The sequence below is a fragment of the Ascaphus truei genome, chromosome 13 (assembly GCF_040206685.1).
Source record: "Ascaphus truei isolate aAscTru1 chromosome 13, aAscTru1.hap1, whole genome shotgun sequence".
In the NCBI taxonomy this organism is placed as follows: Eukaryota; Metazoa; Chordata; class Amphibia; order Anura; family Ascaphidae; genus Ascaphus; species Ascaphus truei.
This window is the reverse complement of record NC_134495.1, coordinates 34,563,797-34,572,554: the sequence shown is the minus strand read 5'-3', so window position 1 is coordinate 34,572,554 and position 8,758 is coordinate 34,563,797.

Here is an 8,758-nt window from a genome sequence, read left to right as displayed (position 1 = left end):
GGTTACCCCTCCCCTGATTAGTAGGAAGTGGAGAGCTGTACAGTGCCGGGCATACTTACAGGGGTCTCACACCCAGTGCTGCCGACTCCACCATCAAAGATGTCCTAATGAGAAGAACCTGGAGTGGAGGCTGGTGTCCCTGTGCTGGGAGAGATCTGTGCCTGGGGGAGGGTTGCCTGCTTAGTAATGGTTGCAGAGGTAGTGTAGGGGCTCCACCATTGTGGTGAGATGGAGGTCAGTGGGTCACTAGTTTATGGCCTGTTTGTCCTTGCTTGATCTTCAGAGGAGCTGGGCCAGATGGTGTTATTTCTGTGTGTGTTGTTGTTGCCATTAGCGAGACATTCCTGGAGTCTCTTACCCCATGTTTACCGTCTCGGCGCTCAGTCTGTCTCCTGTACACACGCAGAACGGGGCGCCATGTTCTCAGGGTCCTCACTGCGACCGCTCAACGCCATTATTATCCTTTATTTGTATAGCGCCAACATATTCCGCAGGGCGGTACAACGGGGGCACAGAGTGACATCACTTACATAAACTGACTGACATAGAAGGACGGACAGGTAATGAGGCCCTGATCTGGAGAGCTTACACTCTACAGCAGCTAGTTCTGCACATGTAAGGGATAACACGCGTGTCAGGAACACTTTACACCTGGTTACATTGCTGTCACTTGTCTGCTCACCCAGAAGTTTGTCTTTGGGTCACCCCCAGTAAGGGTACAGGCCACCCCATGAGATAGTCTCTGTTCTTGCAGTGTCTCTGGTAGCCGTGGGATGAGGGTCACAGTGCAGCCCTGACTGTCCCCGTGGTTAGAGAAACAAGGTCTTATCAGCTCGTGTTACAAAGTAACTGTGACATTTCCCAGGCAGACAGTGTTCTGTATGCACAAGAGATCAGCCCCGCTGTGGGGCAGAGTAAGGGCCAACTCCAGTCCTCAAGGGCCACCAACACGTCAGGATATCCCTGCTTCAGCACACGTGGCTTAGTCATTGTGCCACCTGTGCTGAAGCAGGGATGTCCCTCACACCTGACCTGTTGGTGGCCCTTGAGGACTGGCGTTGGCCACGCCCGGTGTAGAGTAACGGCTCACAGACCATGTTATAGCGCTACAGACAGAGCGTTTGTGGGCGCGATTCCTCACTCATTACATGGGAAGTGAAACATTGAATCCCCGAGGCACTAACCAGCCCGTGTTATAGGGAGGAGAGCTGTATAGTGAGGGAAGGTCCGACTCTCACCGGCATTTCATTCTCGCCAGATATCACACCTGTGAAGCGCGCAGACGTACGGTGACCTCACAAGGACACGCGGCACCATATTTACCACTCGCAGAAAGGGCTTGTGGTGTAGCGCCGTTTAGTAAACGTGCCCCGACGTCTCTTCCTTGTGAGGAACGTAATCGGATATGGCGAGGGGTTTCAGCCGGTCCTATATCCTGTCTCCTGTAGACATAACGCTGAGTCACTGATTCCCCGGGGAGCAGGTTTAGTATCTGTTTAGTTAGATTGTAAGCTCTTGAGGACAGTGACCCCACGTTTCCTGCTGTTCTAGATCTGAATCGCTTATTCCCGTTGTGTCCTGTGTATAGTACAGCGCTGCGTACCTGGATGGCACTATACAGAGAGGTAATAAAATGTCCCATTATGGGGTTAGCACAGGAAAGACCCAATGTGCCCGTCCCACGGATATGTGCCACGCCCCAGACACGGCCCCATCGGTCAGTATGTGTGCCTGGCACGGGGACCCCCGGGAGTTAGTTGTAGTGACCGCCCTTAGTGCCGGGATAAATCTGTTACTTCTGGTCCGGAGCTTGAGGGGTCTCGCAGCGCTCCGCTGCCTGCAGCAATTATCAGCGTACGACTGACTGAAAGTACCGGGTACCCCATCAGTGTACAGCGCTGTGCACATTACCATGCTGGCGGCCCTGGGGGAGGGGAACGCCATACGGGCTCCGTGTTATCGGACTTCAGTTTCTATATGTGGGGGGGGGGGGGTAAAAAGAGTGAGAAAATCCCTCCCCCGTACAGCGTGAAAATACTATACTGTCTCCATGCTCTGCCCCATTATCTCTTAGCATACAATGCTTCCACTGCAGCCAGGGATTCTGGGTAATGACATGTAAAGCAGCACACAGGGTCACTTCTTATGCTTTTTAACATGTACCCTCTATAAGCGCACGCCTGCCGCATTTCACAGCTTCAGCACAGCCCGGGTTAAAGAGACAGTAATCCCACTCACAGCTCTCTTTTTTTTAACGTCTTGTTATACCCACGTACCAGCTTCACGTGGCACAGCCAGCAACCAACCTCGTACTGATGAGGCCCACACGGTTATGTGAGCTGTCTGTGAGTAGGTTTACTGGCTCTGCACTTCCTCAGTATAACCCAGGCTGTGCTGGAAAGCTGTGTAAAGTGCAATGTTTTGTATTATTCAGCACTTAAAGTCATTGTTAATGAGTGTTAATATACTGAGCACCCTCTGATTTCTATAGAAGGCTTTAGCCACCTCCCCAGCAGTGCAAGATCTTTGCAACACTTTCCTGTTTGGGATCATTTGTTGCCAATATTCCCAGCAGTTTGAGCTGCGAACTGTAACAATAGATAATGTTACCTTCGTAATATCAGGATACATTGTAGCTGCTGAGTTACACTGACTGAAGGATTGATTGAAACTGACAGGCAGCCATTTAGGGAACCCGGTGAAGCAGAAGCTGTGCTGATTGGTCACGGGAGACTGAATATATTCAAACAAAAACGTACATATTATTTTGTTAAAGTGCCGCTTGGATAGACTTTGTAAATTAATGATATAATAATACACGAACACACAATAACGTTCAAATTACAATACGGCGGTGGGAGGGACCCCCAGGACAGTCCCCCGCCCTCAGCCTTTGGATCCCCCCAAAGTAATCGACGTGCTGTAATATAAAGTGAGAGTGAGCGGCTACAACGTTGTCTTGTAATATCTCTTTCTCCCAGAGCCCCTGTCCCATGCCCATCCCTTATCTCCAGGCCTGCTGCTCACCCCTCCCCACTGCCTGTGTATATATCGTTTGTGACCTCCTCAGCCCTCCTGTAGAATGTGGCTGCAGACTAAACAAGCCGGACACCCAGGAGGAGGGCAGGGGACCCTTCCCCCTCACGCTGCAAGTGTGCGCGGCAGTGCCACTTAGCGAGGTCTCCCCACGCTGGGAAATGGGGGGGGGGGGGAGACTTTACACACTGCTCCCTGAGTTAGTGCGGCATTCTCTGAAACCTGTTACAAGCCCCCCCAAAATAATACAAGCCGTAAACGGGCTCGCTAGCATCAGGATAACATCGTTATCAATGCGTTAGTAATATGTTATCAATGCGTTAGCAATGTGTTATTGATGCATTATTAATGTGTTCTCAATGCGTTAGCAATGTGTTATCAATGTATTAGCAATGTGTTCTCAATGCGTTAGCAATGTGGTCTCAATGTGTTAACGCTGCCGTTTGTCCTATGGAGAAATTGAAATATGGTTTGTGCTGGAGTGGGGGGAAATAACGCTATGTTACTCAAATCATCGCTATCTCTGGCGTTACCCCCCCCCCCCAACCCAACCCACCCCCCCATACAGACACCTACACCAGCCTTGGCGCTGACTTAGCTAGCCAGTCATTACCTCCCCGCGTTAACCTAAACGGGGTTTAGTCATCGCCCCCTTCTGCCTCCCCTCTGACCAGGCACCCCCGCTCTCTACACCTCCTGCCGGCAACCATTGCCAGGACAGCTGTTAACAGTTTTCTCCCTTTCCACTTGATTCACTGCTAATGAGCAAGTCGCCCCGTTCTATAGCATAGCATGGGGCCGCCGGGGAGGCAGGGTCTACACTGGATCACGGGACGGGTGCTCCCGGCGGGCCGCTTGGCGCGGGTCGCTTCTCGGAAATCCGCGGAGAGAGAGAAAGAAACCCGTCGCCCTCCCCTCAACAAGGTGCAACCCTGCCGTGTCCGGGTGGGGAGGTGTGCCACGCGCCGATCTACGCCGTGGACCACAGACACGGCGTCTCTCACCTGGCATCCTGACATCCCCCTCCCCCCCCCCCCACACGCGAGAGCGAGCCAACAGCCCACGGACCACGGCAGCAGAACAAAAGGCGGAACAATGTTGCCAGACCCCCCGCAGACCCAACGCTCGGGAAGGCGATGACCCCGAGCTGCTCCGGGACCCCCGCGGGGACACCGGGGCTCGCCACGGAGTGAGGTTCCTTCCTTTGTTTCGCTTGTTTTGTTCACGTCGGAGTCGAGGGAGTTTATTTGTTGGGGGGGGGGGGGGTAGGGTGTTGCAGGCTCTGTGTTGGTAAGCTGGCAGGTGGCAGAGCGCTAGCCATTATCTTCGGCGTGTTCGTGCCTGATAGCCACCTATATGACCCCCCTTACGTAACGATATCACACTATTGTATGGTTACATAATGGCATTTGGCAGGTTCCATGGCGCACACGTGTGCTTGCCTGCTGGCGGCACAGGCGTGACATGGAATTGAGAGCTTGGTCTTGCACACGGACCCCGAGGTCCCCTGGTTAAGGGGTGACCTTGTGAAGGTCACGGTGGTAGTGCAGCCTTGGGGGGGGGGGGGGTGTGAATTGTGATGTGCAGGGTGTCCCCATGTGTGATGAGCAGGGTGTAGGTGATTCCCCCCCCCCTGAGGTTGGGGGATGGGGTTAAGGTTTTGGGGTATCAGGGAAGGGGGATTTGGGAGGTGTCGGGAGGGAGGAAGCAGGACGCAGAGATTTCCCAACATTTGGGTGTTTGTCTGGCAGGTTGGAAGAGATGTAGAAATCTGTGTGGGGAGAGAAGGGGGGGGGGGGAGAGAGGAGGAGCCAGGGGGAGGAAATAAAAAGAGCTGACAGGGAGAGAGACACACAAATACAGGGGGAGAGAGGCAGGGAGAGAGACACACAAATACAGAGGGAGAGACGCAGGGAGAGAGACACACAAATACAGGGGGAGAGAGGCAGGGGGAGAGAGGCGCACATACTGAGAGGCAGGTGCGCACACACTGAGTGAGTGAGTGAGACGTATACTGAGACACACATAGTGTGAGACACACACACACAGAGGAGACTGCCAGAGAAAGGGAGAGACAGCCCACAGGAGATGAGAGCGTGCGATCTCTGACACATTACCGGAGACACCCGATCCGGGTCCGCGGGACATGCCGAGGACACCCTGAGGCGAGAGCACGTGATCGGGTGAGAACTCGGGTCACCGGGTGTGAGGGTCTCTATACTCGGGTCACCAGGGGTGTCTGTGAGGGTCTCTATACTCTGGTGTGAGGGTCTCTATACTCGGGTCACCGGGTGTGAGGGTCTCTATACTCGGGTCACCGGGGGTGTCTGTGAGGGTCTCTATACTCTGGTGTGAGTCTCTATACTCGGGTCACCGGGGGTGTCTGTGAGGGTCTCTATACTCGGGTCACCGGGGGTGTCTGTGAGGGTCTCTATACTCTGGTGTGAGTCTCTATACTCGGGTCACCGGGGGTGTCTGTGAAGGTCTCTATACTCGGGTGTGTGAGGGTCTCTATACACTGGTGTGTGAGGGTCTCTATACTCGGGTGTGAGGGTCTCTATACTCGGGTGTGAGGGTCTCTATACTCGGGTGTGAGGGTCTCTATACACTGGGGTGTGAGGGTCTCTATACTCGGGTGTGAGGGTCTCTATACTCGGGTGTGAGGGTCTCTATACACGGGTGTGAGGGTCTCTATACACGGGTGTGAGGGTCTCTATACACGGGTGTGAGGGTCTCTATACACGGGTGTGAGGGTCTCTATACACGGGTGTGAGGGTCTCTAGACTTGGGTGTGAGGGTCTCTAGACTTGGGTGTGAGGGTCTCTAGACTTGGGTGTGAGGGTCTCTAGACTCGGGTGTGTGAGGGTCTCTATACTCGGGTGTGTGAGGGTCTCTATACTCGGGTGTGAGGGTCTCTATACTCGGGTGTGTGAGGGTCTCTAGACTCGGGTGTGAGGGTATCTATACATTGGGGTGTGAGGGTATCTATACATTGGGGTGTGAGGATCTCTATACATTGGGGTGTGAGGGTCTCTATACTCGTGTGTGAGGGTCTCTATACTCGGGTGTGTGAGGGTCTCTATACTCGGGTGTGTGAGGGTCTCTATACTCGGGTGTGTGAGGGTCTCTATACTCGGGTGTGTGAGTCTCTATACTCGGGTGTGAGGGTCTCTATACTCGGGTGTGAGGGTCTCTATACTCGGGTGTGAGGGTCTCTATACTCGGGTGTGAGGGTCTCTATATTCGGGTGTGAGGGTCTCTATACACGGGTGTGAGGGTCTCTATACTCAGGTGTGAGGGTCTCTATACTCGGGTGTGTGAGGGTCTCTATACTCGGGTGTGTGAGGGTCTCTATACTCGGGTGTGGGAGGGTCTCTATACTCGGGTGTGTGAGGGTCTCTATACTCGGTTGTGAGGGTCTCTATACTCGGGTGTGAGGGTCTCTATACTCGGGTGTGAGGGTCTCTATACTCGGGTGTGAGGGTCTCTATACTCGGGTGTGTGAGGGTCTCTATACTCGGGTGTGAGGGTCTCTATACTCGGGTGTGTGAGGGTCTCTATACTCGGGTGTGTGAGGGTCTCTATACTCGGGTGTGTGAGGGTCTCTATACTCGGGTGTGTGAGGGTCTCAATACACCTGTATTCGCCCGCCTCCCCCCTTGTACTCGCCCGTCTCCCCCTTGTACTCGCCCGTCTCCCCCCCTGTACTCGCCCGTCTCCCCCCCTGTACTCGCCCGCCTCCCCCCCTGTACTCGCCCGCCTCCCCCCCTGTACTCGCCCGCCTCCCCCCCCTGTACTCGCCCGCCTCCCCCCCTGTACTCGCCCGCCTCCCCCCTGTACTCGCCCGCCTCCCCTCCCTGTACTCGCCCGCCTCCCCCCCTGTACTCGCCCGCCTCCCCCCCCTGTACTCGCCCGCCTCCCCCCCCCTGTACTCGCCCGCCTCCCCCCCCTGTACTCGCCCGCCTCCCCCCCCCTGTACTCGCCCGCCTCCCCCCCCCTGTACTCGCCCGCCTCCCCCCCCTTTACTCGCCCGCCTCCCCCCCCTTTACTCGCCCGCCTCCCCCCCCTTTACTCGCCCGCCTCCCCCCCCTGTACTCGCCCGCCTCCCCCCCCCCCCCCTGTACTCGCCCACCTCCCCCCCCCCCCCTGTACTCGCCCGCCTCCCCCCCCTGTACTCGCCCGTCTCCCCCCCTGTTCTCATTCCCGTTCCCCCCTGTTCTCGCTTGCGTTCCCCCCCTGTTCTCGCTTGCGTTCCCCCCCATGTTCTCGCTTGCGTTCCCCCCCTGTTCTCGCTTGCGTTCCCCCCCATGTTCTCGCTTGCGTTTCCCCCCCCCCTGTTCTCGCTTGCGTTTCCCCCACCGTATTCGCCTGCGTTTCCCCTTCCCGTACTCGCCCAGATACTCCAACCCAACCCCTCGTACTCGCGCGCATACTCCTTCCCCCTGTACTCGCCGCATACTCTTTCCCCCCCCATACGCTCCAGCGTACTGCCCCCCTGTACTCCCCCACATGCCCCACGCCCTCGACTGTATACCACCCATGGGTTGGAGGTTTGTGGCAAATAAATTCTGTAGTGAGGGGGTCGCAGTTATAGGGTTTGGGGGCTCATGCCTGGGCTCTTACCCAATGTCCCCCCCACCCACAGGTGCGTAGACGAGGATCTCGGTGGTGCCCTATATCCGGGCGTGACTCGCAACGATGGCTGAGGGTACGAGGCTGCGGGGGAGCGCTGAGAAGATCCCAGCAGAGCCAGGACAGGACTCGGGTTCGAGCTCCGGGGATGCCGGCGGCGTGACGCTGAAGAAGGAGATCGGTCTAGTGAGCGCTTGTGGGATTATAGTGGGTAAGTCCACGTCCCAAAGACGTGTCCTGTGGTGGGCTTGGTGTTGGGATAGGTCCATATCCCGGGACGTGTCCTGTGGGGGGCTTGGTGTTGGGAGAGGTTCATGTCCCGAAACGTGTCCTGTGGTGGGCTTGGTGTTGGGAGAGGTCCATATCCCGGGACGTGTCCTTTGTTGGGAGAGGTTCATGTCCCGGGACGTGTCCTGTGGTGGGCTTGGTGTTGGGAGAGGTTCATGTCCCGGGACGTGTCCTGTGGTGGGCTTGGTGTTGGGAGAGGTCCATATCCCGGGACGTGTCCTTTGTTGGGAGAGGTTCATGTCCCGGGACGTGTCCTGTGGTGGGCTAGGTGTTGGAAAAGGTCAGAGCCCTGGGTCTCGCACCACGTTACACTACCTCAGGGTCAGTGTGAGTGAGCGCTGGGTTACACCATGTTACACTACCTCAGGGTCTTAGTGAGTGAGTGCTGGGTAATACCATGTTACACTACATCAGGGTCAGAGTGTGAGTGAGCGCTGGGTCTCACACCATACTACATTACCTCAGGGTCAGAGTGAGTGAGCGCTTAGTCTCACACCACGTCACACTACCTCAGGGCCAGTGCAGTGAGCGAGCGTTGGGTCAGAGCGTCGGTGAGCTCTGGGCTCACCACTTTACACTATCTCCTGGATCAGAGTGTGAGTGAGCGCTGTGTATCGCCACGTTACACTACCTCTTGGTCAGTGTGAGTGCTGGGTCTCACACTATTACACTACCTCTTGGTCACAGCGTGAGTGAGTGCTGGGTCACAGCGTGAGTGAGTGCTGGGTCACGGCGTGAGTGAGTGCTGGGTCACGGCGTGAGTGAGTGCTGGGTCACGGCGTGAGTGAGTGCTGGGTCACGG